The following is a 26,117-nucleotide window of genomic DNA, read 5'->3' on the forward strand; positions in this document are numbered from 1 at the left end:
CTTCCATTCTGCACACACAGGGACATACCGGGAGAACGGCAGTACAAGATGGATGACCTTACACACAGGGATGGGTTATTATTGCAGCAATCCAATGCATGGCTCTATAGAGAGTTGTAGCACTGTGAGCCAAGATAGCAGCACACGTGTTGGGAAGCTGTGGCCGTGACTGGGTGGGTGGGTGTGTGTGTGTTAGGGATGTGTCAAATGAAAAATGTGCATCCATTTCAGATGGTTAAGCATTGCACCTGTACTATCATTACTGTACCTCAATTCCACCACAAAGTTTACATTTCCTTCTCATTTAACTTCTCAAAGTATTGCCATATAGGACTTCGCTGCTGTCGCTTGCCTTTCGCCACCATTTTTTCCAACTGTTAACAACGAATGGTGGAGAGTTTACTCCTTGCACGTCGACTCCAAGTGTCGACTCCCCATTTCGGTGTCAAGATTAGATTCCACTTGGAATCGACTCTTAAATTCCATATTTTTGGAAAGGAGGAGACTAGTTGCTGTACTTCCGAGAACAATCAAAACAATTGCATCTTTCATAGCGAGCTAGCAAGGGACGAGAGAGAGAGGTACAGTATAGGCAGGTCAGCCACCAGGCAGACAGGCCTAGTGCATGGTTCTGATTATCTAGTGGAATTTTCTTTTTTTTTTAATTGTCTGAAAAAACGTGGTGTGCATACGTCTTGGTAATCTGTTTTACATGCCTCCCAAATTCACCAAAGTAGCCTAAGGTTCCTCTTCCTCTCTGGTTTTTACACAACTTTCCCCAGCCCTTTATAGCCTATGATCTAGTTAGGCTATAACAAGGAAAATAAAGTTGTGATAACTGCACCGTGATTGTAATTTTGTGGGGGGATCCTGATTTCGTTGAATCGTTTTGATGTTTAAATGTTCACACCCATAATGTGAGGCCTAACCCACTGAACAAGATAAAGAGGTGCATGAATTTGTTTGTTTCATTTGCATGACAATTTGTTTGCCACCATCCCCAGAAGGCATTGTTCATGCTAGCGCGTACAAACAAACCAAAAATAATGGTGGAAAGATATTCATGGCTTTTTCATTTTCCCTTTGATTGCTCAAGCATTTTACTTTTTTTTAATATACAAGAGAAATATAATCTACTCTTTTCGGTAAAATAACCATTAAAACCATGAAACACTCACTGTCATTTTTCTCACTGTAAAGGTGAGGATAATGGAGGGAAAGGGAAATGGATGACATCTTCAGAAACATTGACCTTTGTTAACTCTGTGGTAGACAGACACATAGTGAGCTTCAGTGATGGTTAAAAATGAGATTGAGCTGGAGCTGAGCTCCAATGTTGCTAAGAGATTTTACAAGGCCTAATTCATCTCCTGGAAACAGTCCCTTATCCATTTCCTTTGCCCCTAAAGCATGGGGATATGGTTGGCATGTCTTCCCTAGGTCCATCTTCCTAATGAAACCCACAGTAACCTCAGGGGGACATCTGCTGAGCAGGCCTCACCAGTGCTCTCCTGGAGATGGCACTAGATTGGAGTGGGAAAGTTGGAGCCATTCCTCTAAAAGTCAATTAAGAACTCATTAGCCCATACATTAGCAGACATTGGCCCTGAGGCCCCCTCTCTCTGTACACGCTCTCTGTGTATAAAAAACTAACCAGATAAAAAAAGGGACCATATGCATGATCAGATAAAATAATAACCCAATGTTCATCTCCCAGGACAAACTGCTAGCAACAGCTATCTAGCTAAATGTCCATGAATGTTTTAATGTTTCAACCTGTCCCGAAATTAATATACGGTATATTCAGAAAGTATTCAGACCCCTTCACTTTTTCCAAAATGTCTTGCGTTGCAGCCTTATTCTAAACTGGAAAGAAAATTGTACTTCAACCTTGACACAATACCCCATAATAACGAAGCGAACAGGTTTAGACTTTTTTTTATACAGAAATTAAAAACACAGAAACATCTTATTTACTTAACTCTTCAGAAACTTTGTTATGAGACACAAAATTGAGATCAGGTACATCCTGTTTCTATTGATCATCATAGATGTTTCTACAACTTGCTTGGAGTCCACCTGTGGTAAATTCAATTGATTGGACAAGATTTGACTTAGAATACATGGATACCTAGGTGTCTGGTTAGACTGTAAACTCTCCTTCCAGACCCACATCAAACATCTCCAATCCAAAGTTAAATCTAGAATTGGCTTCCTATTTCGCAACAAAGCATCCTTCACTCATGCTGCCAAACATACCCTTGTAAAACTGACCAGCCTACCAATCCTCGACTTTGTCGATGTCATTTACAAAATAGCCTCCAATACCCTACTCAACAAATTGGATACAGTCTATCACAGTGCCATCCGTTTTGTCACCAAAGCCCCATATACTACCCACCATTGCAACCTGTACACTCTCGTTGGCTGGCCCTCGCTTCATACTCATCGCCAAACCCACTGGCTCCATGTCATCTACAAGATTCTGCTAGGTAAAGTCCCCCCTTATCTCCGCTCGCTGATCACCATAGCATCACCCACCTGTAGCACACGCTCCAGCAGGTATCTCTCTCTGGTCACCCCCAAAACCAATTCTTTCTTTGGCCGCCTCTCCTTCCAGTTCTCTGCTGCCAATGACTGGAACGAACTACAAAAATCTCTGAAACTGGAAACACTTATCTCCCTCACTAGCTTTAAGCACCAGCTGTCAGAGCAGCTCACAGATCACTGCACATAGCCCACCTATAATTTAGCCCAAACAACTACCTCTTTCCCTACTGTATTTATTTTATTTATTTATTTTTGCTCCTTTGCACCCCATTATTTTTATTTCTACTTTGCATATTCTTCCACTGCAAATCTACCATTCCAGTGTTTTACTTGCTATTTTGTATTTACTTTGCCACCATGGCCTTTTTTTGCCTTTATCTCCCTTATCTCACCTTATTTACTCACATCGTATATAGACTTGTTTCTACTGTATTATTGACTGTATGTTTGTTTTACTCCATGTGTAACTCTGTCGTTGTATGTGTCGAACTGCTTTTCTTTCTTGGCCAGGTCGCAATTGTAAATAAGAACTTGTTCTCAACTTGCCTACCTGGTTAAATAAAAGGTGAAATAAAAATTTGGAAAGGCACACAGTTGACAGTGCATGTCAGTTCAAAAACCAAACCATCAGTTCAAAGGAATTACCTGTAGAGCTCTGAGACAGGATTGTGTTGAGGCACGGCCTTTTAAGCATTCTAGTACAGTTAACACACACACACACACACACACACACACACACACACAGCAGTCTAAGGCACTGCATCTCAGTGCAAGAGGCATCACTACAGTCCCTGGTTCGAATCCAGGCTGTATAACATCCGGCCGTTATTGAGAGTCCCATAGGGTGGTGCACAATTGGCCCAGCGTCGTCCAGGTTTGGCCGGCATTGTAAATAAGAATTAGTTCTTAACTGACTTGCCTAGTTAAATAAAGGTTCAATAAAAATTGTGTAGTTGGTTCTGGTATTTGAACCTGTGTATCTTGATCACATCTAGTGGATAGAAAAGAGAAGAAAAAAAACACACGGTGTAACCAAGATGTAAGACTCTCTCTCCTGACTTAATGACCCTGACCTTAGAGGGAGAAGCCTTTTGGGGTAACCTACTGTACCAGCCAGGAAGATCTCAATCAAAGAAGATCACCTGGCAGAGCTTTGCTCTAATAGCTGCTGCCGAGTGAGCCGTCAAGATCAAAGAACAGGGAGAGCTAGGTTGCAGTGCATTTACCTATTTTCTTGCAATGGTCTGAAGTTTGTTTTAGGAAGTGGAAAAGCAGATAAGAGTTCATATTAGTGTGGCAAGAAGAACATGAATGACGCAAGTTAGTTTTAAGCATTTGTGAAACATCCTTTTGATTGCATGGCTGCACTAAAGTAGCAGCCTGTATCACATCCAGTGTAAACTGACTTGTTCATGGAAGTGGCCAATCCCTTCTCCACTCCCACATCTATAATGACCTGAGTTTCTGGCTGACAGAGAGGAGAGCTTTGGCAGAGTAGGCTGTGGAGCTCCTGCGTTGGAGGTGCTTCAGTGTCTCTGTACTCCGGTGCAACCCAGGGCGAAACGCAGCCTACTCTCTCTTCCCACTCCCACGCTGAGGATTGGATGCTGGACCAGAGGGGTGGAGGGGTATTTTTAGCCAGCACCGTGTGCTGAAACAGCAGAGAGCACTGTGCCCTAGCAAGGACAAAATCCACCATCCGGAAGAGGGAGAGAGATTGGAAGAGAGAGAAAGAAAGATATTCAGAAGAAAATTACATTTCTATAGCCCCTGAGGAAAAGGCTTTAAAGAAGAGAGCCGGTGTCACGTCGAGAGACACCGATAAAGATGAAAATACATTTATCTCTAATACTCTGTCCAGGATGATGTTTAACTGCATTTCTTCTAAGAGGAAAATGTAGGCCTAATCCCATGTATATTTATGCCTCCAAAATGGCACACATAAATTGCATCATCTGCCTATGCCTTGATTCTAATGTTTAAATCATTCTGAGAAGAGTCATGAAGTCTGAAACATCTTAGGCTAATATGTCTATAAATAAATGGCCTATGAGAGTGCAGACTTGCGCATCAGCAAGAGTGAAAGCTGCAATATCAGTCTTAAGCAACCCATTTTCTATATTTGAGTGCATCTCGTGTCTGTTCATACACTTCGTACTTATTTGGACAGCGAAGCAGAAACATACATTTGATCTCAAATCCAGAATGTTTCATACGAGGGTACATAATGTCCCCTTTTATTTTAGGCTATTTTCATACATATGTTTCACCATTTACAAATGAAAGCACTTGACCTTCTGAAGTTGTCATAAGTATTAGGAAAAATTTACGTGTATTAAAGTAGTCGAAAGTTTAGTATTTGCTCCAATATTCCTAACACGCAATGATTACATCAAGCTTGTAACTCTACAAACTTGTTAGATTCATTTGAAGTTAGCTCATTTTGGAGTCACTTTTAATGTGAATAGAATATTTTTGAACACTTAATGTGGATGCTATAATCATGAATGCAGAGTGGCGCAGCGGTATAAGGCACTGCATCTCAGTGCTAGATGCGTCACTACAGACCCTGGTTAGATTCCAGGCTGTATCACAACCGGCTGTGATTGGGAGTCCCATAGGGCGGCACACAATTTTCCCAGCGTTGTCCGGGTTAGGGTTTGGCCGGGGTAGGCCGTTATTGTAAATAAGAATTTGTTTTTAACTGACTTGCCTAGTTAAATAAAAGGTTCAATAAATAAATGAATGAATGACTCCTGACTAATGATTAGTGCAAAGGTTAGGAGATGCAAAATTATACCCCCAAAGACATGCTAACCTCACCATTAACAATAACATGGGAGGTTCAAATTTCTTTGGGAGGGGTTATGGTATTTCTAAAACAGATATACATGAAAATACCTCACATAAAAAAGGTGACATTCTATACTGTAGCCTCATATGAAACATTTGATCTCAAATCCAAAATGCTGGAGTACAGAGAAAAATTTATGTTTTAGCTTCATTGTCCAAATAAATATGTAGGGGAGTGTATGTGTCAAGGTAAACAGCCCTCATTGATTGAGTTTATAGCTGAAACGAGGCAAGCCAGCAATGTGTGTCAGTGTGCTAATCTCTACATACAAGAGGAGAGTAGGGATGATAGGATCGCACCCCTAAGCCTTCTTAGCCTGTGCCCAATGCTAGTGGCTGAGGGAACAAAGCAACAGTAATACGAATCTAATACTAGTCCATGTTCCAAAACAGGACAAAACCATTTTTACATATCAATGGAAATAGGCCTAGCTATTATGTATGGCCAGAGAATATCATCAGGGCCCTCTTTGTGTCTGCCTGGTTGGAAGGCTCAGTCCATCTGCCTTCATAACAGATCATTTGTCCTCCTGTATCATTTCATTTGACTCAGAGTCAAACCAAGCTTTAAAATCTCTTGGGTACAACGCTGAACAATCCCTCACTCGTGCTCAGAGAACAACAGCCAAGAAAATGAGGGATGTAGCCTAAAGCGAGTAAAAACCAAACGAAAAAGCCCTGGCCTCATGTTAGCTTGTCGATTCCCCTGAACAGAACTCTAGCCAGAGCTTCTTAGGAGCCACTGTTTTGAGAGAGCAAGAGAGAATATAAGGCAGCCTTTGAGTGGTGACTTGAGCCACTACAGATGTTATCTGCCCTGGGGCTAATACTGCTTGTAAGCCTTGGTAAGAAACTCCAGTTTTACCATCTTGTTAAAGTGCACACACACACACACACACACACACACACACACACACACACAAGATATGCTGCTCGCCATGTCTCTGCTCTGCTTCTATCGGAGCAATGTGTCTGAGGGCCAACAGGGTGTTGTTGTTTGTAGTGCTGGCTTCAGACACTGCATGTATATCTTTTTCTTGTCATACCAGTAAAGCATGACACAGCTACAAAAAAGCCAAAACAAATGTACCCCCATAACGCACATAAGCCTATGGGTGTTTGCACTATATCAAAAAATATTTTGTGCCTACAACAGAAAGTCATCAAAGATTCCTAGTGACAGCTTGCGGTAGAGCCCTCCGTTTCTCTGTTCTAGTTATGATAAATGCATACTCTCAAAGTTAATGTATCGTCATATCAAAGAGGTCCATTGCGGGCTGGCAAAGACATCTTCGTATCAGATTGGTCAGCTGTTTGACTACAGTGTTGATGAAGTGAGCACGCTGCAGAATCAGCAAATTCACCAAGGTTTGACACAGCCAGCACCATAAAGCAGAGATTAAATAGATATTGGGAGATCAATTCCAGTACAGGCTGCAGCGGCTCCATGCTGGTGCCTTCCAGGTCCCTTCTGGCTATTACCCTACTGATTCCAGTCCAGGCAGAATGATCAGCCCGTGTCCTCACTGTCTACCTCTCCTCTCTAATCTTAATTTCATCTCCATCTCTCTGTTTGGAGGTGGTTTTAAACCGGAGTGACTGCCTCTCTCCATTACTGTCAGCCCACAAGGAGGAGGAGGAAGAGAGGATGGTGAGGCAATGAGAGGAGGGTAGAGGAGTTAGAGAGACAGGGAGCAGGTTGTTTAATAAACAGATTCCAGCAAACAGACATGGGTAGAGGAACATTATGATTTCTCTCACTGTGGAGTGCGAGGGCATGGTTTGGCCCAGGTTATTCATTTATCTTTTCTTTCTTATCAGGCAGTGCTTCCTGCACTTATGTAGACAATACACAGTGCTACATTCACACACACACACAAAATCCACTGTATGACTCATCCTACAGGTCTGCGCATGGTATCTTTAGGGCTTAAGTGCCTGAGAGAAAAACAATGATAGAAAATGGGCCTAGTAGATTGAAAGTAAATGTAACAAACAGTAACAGTGAGCAAGAAGAGTGAGGAATGTGATAAAGGCCTCTGATTAAAGTTGCATTGAGCTCTAAGTATATCACAGTAAATGTAGCCGTAACAATGGTGTGCATCCCAACTCGAAGGATGTCCTCCAATATATTGGCCGATAACATTGCATTCCACAAGGAAACTGTGTGGCAGGGTGACCACCTGTTACACGAGTGCAGCAAGGAGCAAAGGTAAGTTGCTAGGTAGCATTAAACTTATCTTATAACAAAAAAAAATCTCTTCACATAATCACCAGTTAACTACACATGGTTGATGATATTACTAGGTTAACTAGCTTGTCCTGCGTTGCATATAATCAATGTGGTGGCTGTTGATTTATCATAGAATCACAGACTACTTCACCAAACGAGGGATGATTTAACAAAAACCCATTCGTGAAAAATGCACAATCATTGCACGAATGTACCTAACCATAAACATCAATGCCATCAATTCTTAAATTCAATACACAGAAGTATATATTTTTTAAACCTACATATTTTGATAAAGAAATTCATGTTGGCAGACAATATTAACTACGGAAATTGTGTCCCTTCTCTTGCGTTCATTGCGCGCAGAGTCAGGGTATATGCAATAGTTTGGGCTGCCTGGCTCGTTGCAAACGAATTTGCCAGAATTTTACATAATTATGACAACTTTGAAGGTTGTACAAAGTAACAGCAATATTTAGACTTAGGGTTGCCAGCCGTTTGATAAAATACGGAACGGTTCCGTATTTCACTGGATAGGGGGCATCAGAGTAAACTGCTTCTTACTTATTCCCAGATGCTAATATATGCATATTATTATTAGTATAGGATAGAACACTCTGAAGTAGTTTCTAAAACTGTTTGAATGATGTCTGAGTATAACAGAACTCATATGGCAGGCAAAAACCTGAGAAAAAATCCAAACAGGAAGTGGGAAATCTGAGGTTTGTAGTTTTTCAACTCAACCAATATCCCACTGTATCTTCAAGAGGGGCTATGTTGCACTCCCTAAGGCTTCCACTAGATGTCAACAGTCTTTAGAACATTGTTTGATGCTTCTACTATGAAAGGGGGCTGAATGAGAGGGGAATGAGTCAGAGGTCTGCCAGCAGTCACGAGGTCAGTCAAGCGCATTCACATGAGAGGTAGCTCCCGTTCCATTGAATTCTCCAGTTGGAACATTATTGAACATTTGTGATAAAACCATCCTAAAGATTGATTTTATACATCATTTTTATATTTTTCTACGACCAGTAATATAACTTTTGGGAATTTTTGTCCAACCTTTCCGCTGGAAGTTGCACGCACGTTTCGATTTGTTTACCAAACGCCCTAACAAAAGGAGGTATATGGACATAAATGATTAACTTTATCGAACAAATCAAACATTTGTGAAACTGGGATTCCTGGGAGTGCATTCTGATGAAGATCAAAGGTAAGTGAATATTTACAATGCTATTGGCGGATATTTCTTTTGGCTGGTTTGGGCTCTGAGCTCCGTACTCAGATTATGGCATGGTATGCTTTTTCTGTAATTTAAAAAAAATCTGACACAGCAGTTGCATTAAGGAGAAGTTTCTCTCAAGTTTCATGCATAACACTTGTATTTTCATCAACACTTTTTATAATTAGTATTTCTGTCAATTGATGTTGGCTCTCTGCTCAATCACCGCATGTTTTGGAACTACTGAACGTAACACGCCAATGTAAAATTTGATTTTTGGATATAAATGTGCACTTTATCGAACAAAACATACATGTATTGTGTAACATGAAGTGCTATGAGTGTCATCTAATGAAGATCAAAGGTCAGTGGTTCATTTTCTCTCCATTTGTGCTTTTTGCTACTCCTCTCTTTGGCTGGAAAAATGGCTGGGTTTTTCTGTGACTTGGTGGTGACGTAACATAATCGTTTGTGGAGCTTTCACTGTAAAGCTTTTTAAAAATCAGACACTGTGGTTGGATTAACGGGAATTGTATCTTTAAAATGCTGCCTAATACTTGTAATGTTGAGAAATTAGATTTATGAGACTTCTGTTGATTTGTATTTGGCGCCCTGCAATTACATTTGCTGTTGGCGAGGGGATCCGCTGGCGGAAGCGGAACCCCGTTCCCAGACAGGTTGAACCGGTTGCCCAAAGCTAACATTATTAGCAGCCAGCTAGCTTCATCTGGCTAATGAGGCTCCACCGGACCAGGTTGTGTGCTGTAAAGCTAGCCACAATAAGGATTAGGCACAAGTGGAATTTGAGTATTGCCTTCAAAATACAAGTATGTCATTGACAGTGATGCAAATGAACACAAATAGTAGAATTATTGGTGCAACCTAGTTTCAGATGCCTCAAAAGGAGTATTGTTCTCGCTTTATCCAAAACAATAACATGCAGCCTGTTTCAGCTGAATTGACCATACCTCATTTACATAATGGTTTTGGGAAAATATCCCTTCAATCTGTAGTTCTGAAGTTGCTGACCTACATCTTAAGTTCAGCCTCAGGCCTCAAAGACCAGGATCTGATAAACACCAGCATTCATTAGGGGTACCTTTCATAACAACAGTAATGTCCATATTGATCCAGAAGAGAAGGAACTCTGCAGCCCAGAAGCTACAAAACCTGGTGATTCAGAGCTGATTGGGCAGACCAGCCAAGGGCCAGTTGATTGAGAAATTATTGAAAACCACCCTGGAGATGAATGATGGGTAATTCAGAGCTGATTCCTAAAGCCATTTCCATCATCCAACCAGGCTGAGAAACAAGAATCAGAGATGAGGCAAGTTGAAGAAGAGCTTTCATCGTGGTCGTGCATTACAATGCTGCTGTGGCTCTTTCTGGATTGGTACGAACCTGCTGGTGGCAGCATGCATGTATACATGCATGCATACACACAGTTGAAGTCTGAAGTTAACATACACTTTGGTTGGAGTCATTAAAACTCGTTTTTCAACCACCCCACAAATTTCTTGTTAACAAACTATAGTTTTTGCAAGTCGGTTAGGACATACCTCTCAGGAAGGAGACGCGTTCCGTCTCCTGGAGATGAACGTACTTTGATGCGAAAAGTGCAAATCAAGCCCAGAACAGTAAAGGACCTTGTGAAGATGCTGGAGGAAACAGGTACAAAAGAAGCTATATCCACAGTAAAACGAGTCCTATATCGACATAACCTGAAAGGCCGCTCAGCAAGGAAGAAGCCACTGCTCCAAAACCGCCATAAAAAAGCCAGACTACGGTTTGCAACTGCACATGGGGACAAAGATCGTACTTTTTGAAGAAATGTTCTCAGGTCTGATGAAACAAAAATAGAACAGTTTGGCCATAATGACCATTGTTATGTTTGGAGAAAAAAGGGGGATGCTTGCAAGTTGAAGAACACCATCCCAACCGTGAAGCATGGGGGTGGCAGCATCATGTTGTGGGGGTGCTTTGCTGCAGGAGGGACTGGTGCACTTCACAAAATAGATGGCATCATGAGGCAGGAGAATTATTTGGATATAATGAAGCAACATCTCAAGACATCAGTCAGGAGGTTAAAGCTTGGTCTCAAATGGGTCTTCCAAATGGGTAATGACCCCAAGCATACTTCCAAAGTTGTGACAAAATGTCTTAAGGACAACAAAGTCAAGGTATTTGAGTGGTCATCACAAAGCCCTGACCTCAATCCAATAGAACATTTGTGGGCAGAACTGAAAAGGTGTGTGCGAGTAAAGGAGGCCTACAAACCTGACTCAATTACATCAGCTCTGTCAGGAAGAATGGGCCAAAATTCATCCAACTTATTTTGGGAAGCTTGTGGAAGGCTACCTGAAATGTTTGACCCAAGTTAAACTATTTAAAGGCAATGCACCCAAATACTAATTGAGTGTATGTAAACTTCCGACCCACTGGCAATGTAATAAAATAAATAAAAGCCGAAATAAATAATTCTCTACTATTATTCTGACATTTCACATTCTTAAAATAAAGAATACCTGACCAAAAACAGGGACTTTTTTTTACCAGGATTAAAATGTCAAGAATTGTGATAAACTGAGTTTAAAATGTATTTGGCTACGGTGTATGTAAACTTCTGACTACCTTTATTTTAACTAGGCAAGTCAGTTTAAGAACAAATTCTTATTTTCAATGACGGCCTAGGAACAGTGGGTTAACTGCCTGTTCAGGGGCAGAACAGATTTGTACCTTGTCAGCTCGGGGATTTGAACTTGCAACCTTTTGGTTACTGGTCCAACACTAACCACTAGGCTACCCTGCCGCCCCGAACTACAACTGTATATAGCAACGTAATCAAGGTATGAAATTATTATTTTCAAATACAACCTCTTTTTGGACTTAGTTGTGGTGAATTTGCAGTGTACAAATTATTATAATCATGTTCTGGACCCCTGAACAGCCGCAACGACAAAAATCTCCCGTGGTTCAATCTAGTAGCCTACCCCTGGTCTATACTGTAGATCCACAGCCTGTTGGCCAATGTCCACAGTCTTTACTGTAGCACTGTTAATATTCATATAATGGTAGTATGGTACATACTATGATGTTTCTTTGAAAATCTGTATGGTTCTTTCCAAGTAGGCTATAGGCTATTGCAGGGAATAAATTAGATAAATGACTGATAAAGCAGCAGCTGTTACATAAACAGTAGAAGGACAACATATGCCTCTTTGTGCAGTCCACCAGAAGCCGGTTTTAGGAACAGGTAGAGTAAACAGAGGGTATAGCCTACATCTGTCTATTCTCCTACTGTAGGAGGGCTACACCCTAAAGCAGAAACAGGTTGACACACACAGAATGGTGTCTTCTTGTATAAACACCTGGTGAATACTTTAAGATAGTTTTCTGCCTATGGGGCTGGCTGTTGTCAGACCTGCCTGCATTCTATGGAGGAGAAGTCTCCACTGTTTAAAGAGCTATGTATTGTAGGCCAATTGTAACTCAGCCCATGAACCTCCATTACAGCACTAAGCTCTCCATCTCCTCCACCATGTTTTTGGGACTGTTTTCTTTTTACCCTCTCCCATTCTTTTCAGTCCATATTTGCCAATCTTCTCTCTGTTCTGTATCTCTGTCTGGGTATTGTATGTTGGCCCCCTCCCTGTCCCTGCTACAATCTCATTAATTATACACTAGAGTGCAGGAATCCACCAGCCCCACAGTGGGAGGTCACTGCTCCACTCCACCAGGAGATACAGAACTGACTGGCTTTCCCCCGTTCATATAGACAAACGGTGGAGATGCTACATACGTTAGCTATAGCAGTAATATAGCCTAGATTAAAATCATCACTCTTCTGTAATCTAGTGTTAGGTATAGATGGTATGAAGAGAGAAATGCAGCAATGAAAAACAAAGGCTTCTGAAAGAGCCCAGATCCTACCTCTACTCTGAATTTCAGTAGATTGTCTCCTCTTTTCCTTCCCCTTTTCCTTCCCCGTCTCCAGCGGAAGCGACAGAATGGGAACGTGGTGGAGCTCACCCCCCCCCCCCCTATAAACCTGCATAATAAACAGGCCGTGCTGATCATATGGGCTCGTTGGAGGTAGTTCAAAGTCAATGATCACTGGAGGCTTATGGAAGGCTTGGTGGGAATGAGCTGATGAGAAACGTATGGAAGGCTGTGTGCTCAGGGGACAGAGTCTAGTGCTATTACCTCTGTAATGAGGGGACGGAATGGGGAGCAGTGGTCAATGCGGGTTGCCAGTGTATATGGACAATGGCCATCTCCTAGCACCAGGCACAAATGGTCACATTATGTAGATGTGGGAGGAAAGATAGGAGGCAAAACTCATCCATTTTATGCAGGGTAATGGGCTGAAAGTGAAGGCCATCATATAAAGCAATTAGGTTCCATGCCCATGTGAGGTATTAAACCTAAAAACAGCATGGCACGGTGGCGCATCCACTCACTGAACCTGATTTGAAGACATTTTCTCTCTATCCAATCTTCAGCACTATGATATGGTTTTCCTTCATAGAACAGACAAGAATCCCATGTGTGCACTGTGTCTAGCATAGTGCAGCGTATGCCGTAATATAGAGATGTAATCATCCAGCCCTGCTCTTTACAACTCAATCTTGCAGGGGACCACTAAAGCAGATACTCGGACGGTGCTACCGAAAATTATAACAGCTGTCTGTTTGGGGATCATGTCAGTGTCTGATTATCTGCAAAAGGAAACAGATGTCTATTGGTAAAACACTCATCCTATATAACTACTGCAGTACACACCTTTTCTACTCATATATTGTCCATACACACAATTATCTACATATCCACTGAGTGTACCTTTCTAATATTGAGTTGCACCCCCTTTTGCCCTGGTAAAAGGTGCCCTGGCACCTACTACCGAACCCCTTTCAAAAGCACTTAAATATTTTGTCTTGTCCATTCACCCTCTGAATGGCACACACACACAATCCATGTCTCAATTGTCTCAAGGTTTAAAAATCATGCTTTAAACCTGTCTCCCCCCCTTCATCTACACAGATTTAAGTGGATTTAACAGGTAACATCAATAAAGAGACTATAGCTTTCACCTGGATTCACCTGGTCAGTCTATGTCATGGAAAGAGTATATTTATATTCCGGCCAGTGTTTTGAGACGGTGTGTATTGTTTTGTTAGATATTACTTCCCTGTTGGAGCTAGAAACATAAGCATTTCACTGCACCTGCAATAATATCTGGAAAATGTGTACACGACCAATACAATTTGATTTGAAAACAGATATTCGGGGTCAGCTCTATAAAATGGAGGGGAAAATAAATAATGGCCATCTTGAGAAGTTTATATTTATTTTGTTGTTACTTCAGGAGAAGGTTGAAGGGGATGTGAAGTCGGGTGAAGATCGAAAAGCTCAGATTTCGAAGACCGCAAACACCGACAAAACATGGGCTAGATGCTTGCTGTTTAGGCCTGTCCGTCAGAGAGAATTAGAGAGGTGCAGATGAAAGAATCAATACATGAGCTCATAATTACCCATTTGGAGAACATATTTACAAATTGAGATCGAGGCTGAAACTTACACCCAAAAGAGAAATAGGCTATCGGATTAGATGTTTCTCTAGAACAACATTCAAAACTGATTGTGTTCTCATACTGAGTACGACCAATCATCACAGATTAGTGTAGCCTCCAGATGCACCACAGATAGCCTTCCACAGGATTACACAAGATTGCTCTTTAATGATCAGGAAGCAGAGCGTCTGAGTAGCCTCTTTAAAAAGAAAACATACAAAAACACACACAAAATGTGCGCACACACAGCCTTACCTGGTGCATGATGTTCTGAAATCAATAACAGATTATCTATAAATCAGCTTTTCAAATGGAAGTAATTCAGAGCCATGGAGAGGTTGTATATTCAAGTGCAAGGGGAAAGGAAGGCACTGAAGTGCTTCAGTTTAAATGTAGGCTAGGCCAATATACATCTGGAAGAAAATTCTATGCACTCCAGTAATTTTATAAATAGTATCCAACATAGTCTATCTGGTCAAGCAACATATGTTAATATTGCAATGCCAACCACCATGCAAACCCCCACAGGCAAGGTGTTTAGAAGTGACAGCAATATGTCTGGTAAAAAAATAAAAGGTACTGTCCAATGTAACAACTTAGAAAGACCGATGAGGACAATTTAAGACCTGTCCAGTTTGTTCTTCCCGCAGACTCCTTTGTATTGAGTTCAGAGGGTGGATCTGTAGGACCATTTCTATCAAAACAGTGGCTGCAATTGAGCTAAGAAACAGTACCCCCAGTCTTTCTTTACTCACAAGCAGGAGTCATGTTAGCTTGAGATATTATTAGAGATATAAATAGCCATATTAGCTATTTCTTTCTGGTGTGAGAAAACAAGACTTTAAAAAATTCAGAGAGGAAGTTGTTGATAGAAAAGTCTCGACCGCGAAGAGCTTCAAGTTCCTCGGTGTCCACATCACTAAGGATCTATCATGGTCCAAACACACCAACACAGTCATGAAGAGGGCACGACAACTCCTCTTCCAAAAGGATCCTGAACTGCTTCCACCACAAAGCCTACATGTACATGAATAGTATTTCAATTGACTGATTTCCTTATATTGCCAACTCAGTAAAATCATTGAAATTGTTGCAATCATATTTTTGTTCAGTACATGTACGAGGTCTCTGAAGACGAGGTGGCACCATGGCATGGATGTCGTGAATGAGATGATGGCCTCGGGAGAGGGGAATAGGAGAGAGGAATGGGGTCAAAACAGCCATCTAATCAGATCAGAAGGCCCTGGTGGCACACTCCATTGGAGATGACATGTTCTGGGACTTCAGTGGCGTCCTGGAAATCTGAGCTAGAGACCGAGTAAACCTGGGGGTGAGGTTGCCAGAAAGGATCTGTAAGATACTCCTCTTCAGTCTACCTGCAGTGCTAGGTGCAACATACGCCAGATGACACTACCGTTTATTTTTGTTCTAATCCTGAGCTTGAGTTGGCGTCATTTTAACATGTAAAAAAGACAAAAAGGAGAACAACTAAGGCTTTGTAAATGAGGAGACTTGGATTTTCCCCTCTGCATTGCAGGTGACACATTACTTGCTGTAGTGTAAACAGTATTGTTCAGTGGTCCATTTAAATTGTACTGCACCAGAGACTTGGTTGTCTGACGCTAGCTGAATTATTTTCCCCCCATCATTCAGCTGAGCTCTTATGGTGCAAGTCAACACTTCTTCAAATCAAGTTGTTTTGATATTGCTTACTGAGGAAGAAGAGGATACAATGGAACCACTTATATGTCAACATGCAAGGTAACTCAGCATTCTCTTGAAGTCCACAACTAAATGTGTGCAAACAATGGGACTATCAATTAGCAGGGTTCAGTGGTGCAAAGTACTTAAGTTAAAAAAAAAAAATTTTTAAGTATTACTTATGTAGTATTTTGGGGTAGCTGTACTTTACTATTTATAATTTTTACAACTTTTACTTCCCTACATTCCTAAGGAAAATAATGTACTTTTTACTCCATACATGTTCCCTGACACCCAAAAGTACTCATTACATTTTGAATGCTTAGCAGGACAGAAAATGGTCCAATTCACGCACTTATAAAGATAACGTCCCTGGTCATCTCTACTACTGAGAAATGCCACCTTAACTGTGTGGCAACACAAAAATCTTTGGCAATTGAAACAAGAAACCGAGTTTGGTTGACTAGGGCCAATTCTTATATTATTATAAGAGAGGGGTATTGGTCTGTGCTTTAGTAACCCCAAATAATCCAAACATTCTCTCTCTCTCACTCAGGATGGTGACTCAGGATCCGATGTCAGGAAATAATACAGCATTGTAACCAAAAGTCTTGTCTGTTGGTATCTTGGAACCAGATTGATGTTGGCCCACATAGAAGAAACAACAAACGTTAGACATGCGCACGCACACACACAGCAAACAAAGCATTACTGACCCTGATGTGTGGTCTCAACAGGAACTTTTGGCCTCCTCGTTAGTCTCCTTGATATTATTAGCACTAGTTGAGAGGCACTGACAATTAAATCTAGCCCACAGGAATGCATGCTGCATAGCCCTAGACTAGAGAGAAAAAAAAGGGCCAGACGCCGAACCCCCCCCCTCCTAGTCTGTCTATGGGGCCAGCTGAATTGTGTCCTGAATGAAGTAAAATTGGGCATGGAGATAAGAGCCAGGCGACAGCAGAGAGCCCACCTGTAGGAGGTTGTGGGTAATTGAGAGTCAGGGGGTCAGGCTCTCTTACAAGTTGGCCTGGATTCAACTACAAAAAAAAGTCACTTACAACAACTTTGCTGCTTTTTGAACTTGAAAGACCTCTTTAGGTTATGTTGATGGTTACAGTCAGTTACAATCCCTTTATTGTGATTCCACACAAACATTTTTAAGGAGAGATGTCAATTGTCCTTCCATAGTTTGGATGCATAGGCAGCCAATTCCTTAATAACGTTATGTAATAAATGACATAAATGGGAAAACTTCTGAGAAAGAATGTCCTATAACAGTATTCAGCCAAATATATTGAAAGCCCATTTCGGAAGAGTAGGACAAGCCAAACCTGCTGCTCAAACATACAGTCCATCATACTGTGCTAAGCACAGCAATATGCCATCTCCAAATGTGACTCAAGAGTAAAATCTACTTGCATGTCAGATTCTCAACCATCTTATCACTGCAGCAAACACCAAAAGGTGAAACAACTGTGACCATTGATAATCTCATCCCAATCAAAGCAAAGGGAGAAAGGTGTGCATGAGTCTAACAAACAGGCAGCCAGTAAGATAAACCTGAGGTGGGAGGCTTGGGAGCAATGGGATGAATATAATGTTGTGCAAAGAATCCATTTATATGTATCAATCAAATACTCTACTAGGCTATGATTGGGCTGCAACTGAGGTATAAAAAAAACATCTAAATCAATCTTACGTTGTTTCATAACAATCTACTAGAAAATGGTTTCAGACATTTTTAAGACGCATTAAATTGCTTGTAACACCTGGCACAACTGTCTTAGTTGTGTTGACTTTACTTTCCCATCAGAGCAGTATATCTTGGTAGCAGCCAGGTGTTAGTGGTAGTGCACTCTTTGCAGGAGAGGTGCTTCCTGAGACTGCATTCTCTTCAGACATTTGAGGAAAACCCATTTAACCTCAGTCAGAAGAGCTTATTAGAGCAATAAGCTTAGGGGGAAAAAAAAATCTAAGGCTGTGCCACTAGAGATCCTGGTTCGAGTCCAGGCTCTGGACACTCATGGGGCGGCACACAATTGGCCCAGCGTCGCCCGGGTTAGGGGAAGGTTTGGCCGGCAGGGATGTCCTTGTCCCATCGCGCACTAGCGACTCCTGTGGCGGGCCGGGTGCAGTGCATGCTGACATGGTTGCCAGGTGCACGGCGTTTCCTTCGACACATTGGTGCGGCTGGCTTCCGGGATAAGTGGGTATTGTGTCAAGAAGCTTGGATTGGGTTTCGGAGGACGCACGGCTCTCGACCTTCACTTCTCCCATATGGGAGTCGCAGCAACATTGGTGAGAAAACAGGATTCATTTTTTTTTTTATATATACACACACACACACACACACACACACACACACACACACACACACACACACACACACACACACACTGCTCAAAAAAATAAAGGGAACACTTAAACAACACAATGTAACTCCAAGTCAATCCCACTTCTGTGAAATCAAACTGTCCACTTAGGAAGCAACACTGTTTGACAATAAATGTCACATGCTGTTGTGCAAATGGAATAGACAACAGGTGGAAATTATAGGCAATTAGCAAGACACCCCCAATAAAGGAGTGGTTCTGCAGGTGATAACCACAGACCACTTCTCAGTTCCTATGCTTCCTGGCTGATGTTTTGGTCTCTTTTGAATGCTGGCGGTGCTCTCACTCTAGTGGTAGCATGAGACTGAGTCTACAACCCACACAAGTGGCTCAGGTAGTGCAGCTCATCCAGGATGGCACATCAATGCGAGCTGTGGCAAGAAGGTTTCCTGTGTCTGTCAGCGTAGTGTCCAGAGCATGGAGGCGCTACCAGGAGACAGGCCAGTACATCAGGAGACGTGGAGGAGGCCGTAGGAGGGCAACAACCCAGCAGCAGGACCGCTACCTCCGCCTTTGTGCAAGGAGGAGCACTGTCAGAGCCCTGCAAAATGACCTCCAGCAGGCCATAAATGTGTATGTGTCTGCTCAAACAGTCAGAAACAGACTCCATGAGAGTGGTATGAGGGCCCGACGTCCACAGGTGGGGGTTCTGCAAGATGAAGGCATTGATGCTATGGACTGGCCCGCCCGTTCCCCAGACCTGAATCCAATTGAGCACATCTGGGACATCATGTCTCGCTCCATCCACCACAGACTGTCCAGGAGTTGGCAGATGCTTTAGTCCAGGTCTGCGAGGAGATCCCTCAGGAGACCATCCGCCATCTCATCAGGAGCATGCCCAGGTGTTGTAGGGAGGTCATACAGGCACCTGGAGGCCACACACACTACTGAGCCTCATTTTGACTTGTTTTAAGGACATTACATCAAAGTTTGAGCCGCCTATAGTGTGGTTTTCCACATTAATTATGAGTGTGACGCCAAATCCAGACCTCCATGGGTTGATGAATTTGATTTCCATTGATAATTTGTGTGTGATTTTGTTGTCAGCACATTCAACTATGTAAAGAAAAAAGTATTTAATAAGAATATTTCATTCATTCAGATCTAGGATGTGTTATTTTAGTGTTCCCTTTATTTTTTTGAGCAGTGTATATAAAAATAAAGAATGCAAGTAGGCCTATGGCATCAAGACTAGCAACTTTGAAAAATTACATTGCTCGGGGATGCTGGAACTAGGCTACTTGCCAAAGTCACATTTATTCTACATCAGATCTAATTGGCTTCCCTCAGCATTCTGTACAAAATCTTTTCACTTACTGCATGTTAAAAGGTAGAATTAATAAAAGTAAGTCAATGTCATAAAACCTTTCACTTGGTCTAGTGGGTTCCCAATTCACTATTGTTTTGCTAAGGCCCTTCCATACTCGTTCATCATAAAGATCCAAGCAGCCACTCCAGCCGGTAAATCAATTGGCTGAACTGAATTATGATTTTGCCATTTCCTCAACAGACACCCCAAAACAGACACCCCAATCTGGGACAATTTCATCATTGCTGCTGTCTGCTGCGACAGCTGGCTCTATTTCTGTGAAGTACCTTGCTAAAGCCCCCAACCCTAGACTGCACATCATTTCCCTAATCACTTTTCCACAGCCGCCCTCCGGCACGTAAATGAAAGTTACAAAGAAATTGCTACATGTCAGTCATAAAAAATCTCACCCTGGAGGCACTGGCCAACTGTGATTATTTAATCTGGGTTGTGTTTTAGTTAAAATAGCATAGCCAGTAGGCTGTCTGACAGTATTTGATTCATGGCCCAACAATGTTTATAAGTAGGAGAAAGGGGGCTTTAGCTGTTTAGAGGGATGGTTCACCCAAAATACAAACTAACCTCATCTTATTGATTTTAGGCTACCTCATTTTATGGCGTCACCATGAGGCAATTGTTTGGAGACTGCAGCTGTCTGGAGACTGCTGTTTGGAAACTGGATTAGCAGAATAAGTAAACAAACCCAAATATTGGGTCCCCATGTCAGTGTCCATGGACATCTCTACTGTAGGTTTCCTATCCATAACAGTCACCTCAAGAAAGATGAGTGATTGAGGAAAAGTTTTGGGAATAAAGGAGGTCGCATAGAATCGTTTGAGTGAATAATTGATCACTGAACGTCAAAGAATGATTGTACAGTAGCCTACTGAAGCATTCTCAGCTGCTAGGTCTATTCACATGGTCAAGCCACCAAGCATGTGCGCAGGTGAATTCACTGTTGAGCGCACATTCCAAATCAAATCAAATCAAATTTATTTATATAGCCCTTCGTACATCAGCTGATATCTCAAAGTGCTGTACAGAAACCCAGCCTAAAACCCCAAACATCAAACAATGCAGGTGTAAAAGCACCTGTCAATCATTTGAACCACTGTCACCTGCAAGCATAGACATTAAAACCAGTAGATAGTGATAGCACTGACATCATCCGCGTATTGCTATGCAAAACTCCCGATGACGCATGAAGCCAGAAGTATTTGAATTTGAAGTGCGCCATACTGCTGAATTGGGCAGAATGACAACAACAAAAAACCCGCTAAGGATTATGGTGAAAGTGGCAGTAACTAGCAAAGGATCATGATCGATGTAGTCGATTTCATCCTGCCTAAGAGAGTCAACCCAACGCTGCTGGGTGCACATGCAAAGAGCGTGCATGTAGCCTGCCAGTTCGTAATAGTTCTGTGTCAGCACGTGGTCCTGTGTGACGACAAATGTAGTAGTCAGAATGGTTCAATATTTCATTGGATATCTCGATTTGTAGCGAAATATAAAATAATTTACTGTGGGGATCAAACTAATTTTATAGTACGAAACGGCAGTCCAATATATATTTTTTAACGACCGATCTGGCGATCGTAATTTACATAGGCTTTCTAAATTGCCATAAATGTTTAATGCTTTTGTTTGTTTTGATATTTCAACTTGTTTGTCCTGATCATGTCTGGTATGGGTGGGGGCAAATCAACATGCGTGCGATGGCGCAGACACACGTGCGGTCTGGTCAGCGTTTTAGATTACGCATTTTCAAGTGCAACGTTAATAATGATGGTTTTGGGAAACAGCTCAGAGATTTAACTATGCTCCTACGAATGTTTCAACGATGAACTTAGCCTTAAAGGGACATTTATAAATTGTTCGACTTCATATTCATAATCTCCAGCACAATCCCAACAAAACATAGAAGCGTGTCATTTGACATATATTGATGTTGGAGTGGTGCTGGAGATGATGACTATGAAGTCATTTTTTAAAATATTTTACATCTCTCTTTAAGATGCTTTTGGGAAACCAGACCCAGTTCTAATTTCAGAGCACAAATGGCAGTTCCAATACAGCTTTATTCTAAAATCTTTTTTTTAAAGCTACACACAATACCCAATAATGACAAAGCAGTTCTTTTGTTTAGCAAAAACTGAAAGAGAAGTGTAAATGTGATTTCTGTATTTGTCTGTATATGGTATGCATGTATGTATGTGTATATTATTGTACTGCTCTAGGGATGCAATTGTTTGGATAACCTTACAGTTATGTATTGATTTAAAAAAAATATGCGATGTGCAATGCAGAGAACACCGGAAGAAGAATTATAATTTAATTACCATAGTGAATTATTATAATGTTTGTTTATGCGTCAATTAATCCCATAAGGGATGGGCTGCCAATTTGACGCAAATATATTTTTCTCCATTCATTCATAAATATTCGGACCCTTTACTCAGTACTTTGTTGAAGCACCTTTGGCAGTGATTACAGCTTCCAGTCTACTTGGGTATGATGCTACAAGCTTGGCACACCTGTATTTGGGGAGTTTCTCCCATTCTTCTATGCAGATCCTCTCAAGCTCTGTCAGGTTGGATGGGGATTGCACAGCTATTTTCAGGTCTCTCCAGAGATGTTTGATCGGGTTCAAGTCCGGGCTCTGGCTGGGCCACTCAAGGACATTCAGAGACTGCTCCCGAAGCCACTCCTACATTGTCTGTGTGCTTAGAATCATTGTCCTATTGGAAGGTCAACCTTCACCCCAGTCTGAGGTCCTGAGCGCACTGGGCAGGTTTTCATCAAGGATCTCTCTGTACTTTGTGCCGCTCATCTTTCCCTTGATCCTGACAAGTTTTCCAGTAACTGCCGCTTAAGAAAAATCCCACAGTATGATGCTGCCTCCAACATGCTTCACCATAGGGATGGTGCCGGGTTTCCTCCAGACGTGACGCTTGACATTCAGGCCAAAGAGTTTGATCTTTATTTTATCAGACCAACAAATCTTGTCTGAGAGTCCTTTAGGTGCCTTTTGACAAACTCCAAGCGGGCTGTCATGTGCATTTTACTATAGAGAGGCTTCCGTCTGGCCACTCTACCATAAAGGCCTGATTGGTAGAGTGCTGCAGAGATGGGATAACCTTCCAGAAGGACAACCATCTCCACAGAGGAACTATAGAGCTCGGTCAGAGTGACCATCAGGTTCTTCGTCACCTCCCTGATGAAGGCCCTTCTCCCCCAATTGCTCAGTTTGGCCGGGTAGTCAGCTCTAAGAGTCTTGGTGGTTCCAAACTTCTCCCATTTAAGAATGATGGAGGCCACTGTGTTCCTGGGGACCTTCAATGCTGCAGACATTTTTGGGAAACCTTCCCCAGATATGTGCCTCGACAAAATCCTGTCTCGAAAGCTCTACAGACAATTGCTTCGACCTCGTGGCTTGGTCTTTGTTCTGCACTGTCAACTGTGGGACCTTATATAGACTGGAATGGGAATTTCCATGTCCATGTTCAATCAATTGAATTTACCACATGGACTCGAATAAAGTTGTAGAAACATCTCAAGGATGATCAATTGAAACAGGTTGTACCTGAGCCCAATTTGATGTCTCATAGCAAAGAGTCTGAATACTTATGCAAATAAGGTATCTGTTTAAGTTTAATACATTTTCTAAAACCACTAAAAACCTGTTTTTGCTTTGTCATTATGGGGTATTGTCTGCAGACTGAGGATTTATATTTATTTAATCAATTTTAGAATAAGGCTGTACTATAACAAAATGTGGAAAAAGTTTAAGTCTTCGTTTTATATGATTGCCATATGTTATGCATTCTAAGTGTTTTCTCATGCTATTTTGTATGCAATGTTTGATTACAGATGGCATACAAGTTTGTTATTAAGGCAAATTTAAAGTTTTTTTTTTTTTTCTAAAAAAATAGCATATACCACCGTGGGTGATTAAAAGATGAACTAAGGTCCACACTCCAGTCCAGTTGGTAGTGCATAGTTGGTAGTGGTAATGCACTTTAAAGTTGGTTGCCAACCACCATATAAAATCCAAAAACGAAGAAGAAGACTGATGGAGGAGAGATTACTAGAAACAAACTCGGTTTACCCATTTATCTGTGGATTAATTGTCGGAGTAGAGGACCTTGTGCAGGACTTTGTGCTCTACTGGGGCGGCAGGTAGCCTAGTGGTTAGAGCTTAAAGATGTACTTGTAACCAAAAGGTTGCAAGATCGAATCCCCGAGCTGACAAGGTAAAAATCTGTCGTTTACCACTGAACAAGGTAGTGTTCCTTTGCTGTCACTGAAAATAAGAATTTGTTCTTAACTGACTTGCCTAGTTAGGTAAAATAACATTTTTAAATCAGGTAAAACCCAATGTCAAATTAGCTAGCAACAGCAAGCTAGCTAGCTAAATTGACGTACATGTTTAATGCTTTTCGACCTGTCCCCAAAGTGTTTTTATATTTCAACTTGCTTGTCCTGATCGCATCTGGTGTAGAGGTGCAAAATCAACATGCGCGCGATGGCGCAAACACACATGCGGTCTGGACAGCATGTTAGATTAATCGTTTAAGTGCAACGTTTATAACGATGATTTTGGGAAACAGCTCAGAGATTTAGCTGCTCCTACGAAGGTTCGAACGACGAATTTAGCCTCAAAGGGCAATTTCTAAATTGTTCAACTTCATATTCATAATCTCCAGCACCACCCCAACATCAACAAAACTCAGAAACACGCCATTTGGCATATATTGATGTTGGCGTGGTGCTAGAGATTTCATTTCTCTTTAAAATGCTTTTGGGAAACCAGACCCAGTTCTGTCACCACTGGAAATGTAAGAAACACATAATCCAGAATGGCAGTAATGCATTCAATGTCCTAGCGCCAGTTTGCTTTAAAATGTATGGGGGTTGTGAATGCACAAAGATTAAGCATGTATACATTTGGTTTACAGAGCCATTCAGCAAATGCCATGGTATAATTCACCAAGGGCATAATGACTCTTAATACACATACTCTATATTTAACTAACGTTAGCCAGGGGGTAGCTGTCATTCTAAATTCAAAGATGTTCAGCAAGTCAGTTTGAGGCGTATGGCGAAAGAATACACAAAAGGCGTTTCTTTGTTTAACTAAATGGCCACATTGTTCACTGTGTGGCTTTAGGTTGTCCAGCTAAATATAACTACAGTAAAAAAACATGTTCGAAAATTACATGGTTGTCAAATAGCGAATGCTAACTATGTTAGTTTGCTAGCTACCTGCAATACAATAGATGATTGGGACACTTCGATGCGGATATACAGCAAGCGCTAGCTAAAACAGTGCAGCAGACACAGAACGCTAAATAACATCACATTATTTGGCTAGGACTAACGTTATTCTGCCAACTCATTCGAATTTCGTGTTTCAAATGTAGCATTGTCATTCGCTGTCACGTACCTTGATTTTTTTCACCTCCTCCACTGTCAAATAAGCCGAGGCAAGAACGTCCCACTGACCATTAAACCCGTGTCAGTTCGTAGATAAACGTCAGTGCAATGGCTAGCTAACGTTTCAGCAAGATTTCCAGAAAGCAGCTGGACCACAACACAGCCTTCGCGAGCGTGCGTAAAGATTCGACGTGTTCGATCGTTCCGTCCTTCTCCCACTGAGGTACCTCCTACTCCAGGTTGAGGGAGGAAAAAATCCCGGAATTTCGCTCAATTTGCCTCCAATAATAACCACCCAGTGAAGAAGAACGAGATACTATTCATTATGCGACTGCAAGAGAAGGACCAAACATTGCTAAGAAGTGTGTGTGTGTGTGTGTTGAAAACGCTTTCATACAGTCGCATGAGGCGCGAGTGGCTGCTGAATTATTCATGAGGGGGCGGGTGTTCAGATCCTGCGTTCAAATTCAAGTGGGAAGGTGGTATTTTCGAGAAGGGTGCAATTGCAGCCCACAATGTGGGGGCGTTCCTGCACGTGGGCATTCCTGAATCTGCAGGAACTCTTCTCTATAGAAGGCAGTAGGTGGTGTTAATGCACAAATAACGTTGGATATCAGCTGCCGATAAACCCCACAGAAGAAGGGGCGGGGGCGACAATGGTAGCTAGCTAGCCGTACACCAGTGGTGACAGCCAGCCCCCCCCCCGTTGGGCACTGTTTTCTAGCAGTTCTGTTGACGAAAGCGAGGGCAGGTGTTCGGGAGGCGGGAGTGAAGGACACTGTGTGCTAGCTTAGCCAGTTGGTCCTAAGGAGGACTCATGTACACAGCAGGCGGGAGGCGAGGGCGA

General features: G+C 41.9%; 1 protein-coding gene across 1 annotated transcript in view; it reads right to left on the bottom strand.

The window, feature by feature from the left end:
• Window positions 1-25,631, bottom strand: part of LOC123998634 (protein TANC2-like) — a 143,625-nt gene extending 117,994 nt beyond the window's left edge. The window contains 1 exon segment of the mRNA XM_046303687.1: window positions 25,281-25,631. The gene's annotated coding sequence lies outside the window, so the exon portion shown is untranslated.
• Between the last annotated feature and the right edge of the window lie 486 nt (window positions 25,632-26,117).

This window comes from Oncorhynchus gorbuscha, linkage group LG16, assembly GCF_021184085.1.
Source record: "Oncorhynchus gorbuscha isolate QuinsamMale2020 ecotype Even-year linkage group LG16, OgorEven_v1.0, whole genome shotgun sequence".
NCBI lineage: Eukaryota > Metazoa > Chordata > Actinopteri > Salmoniformes > Salmonidae > Oncorhynchus > Oncorhynchus gorbuscha.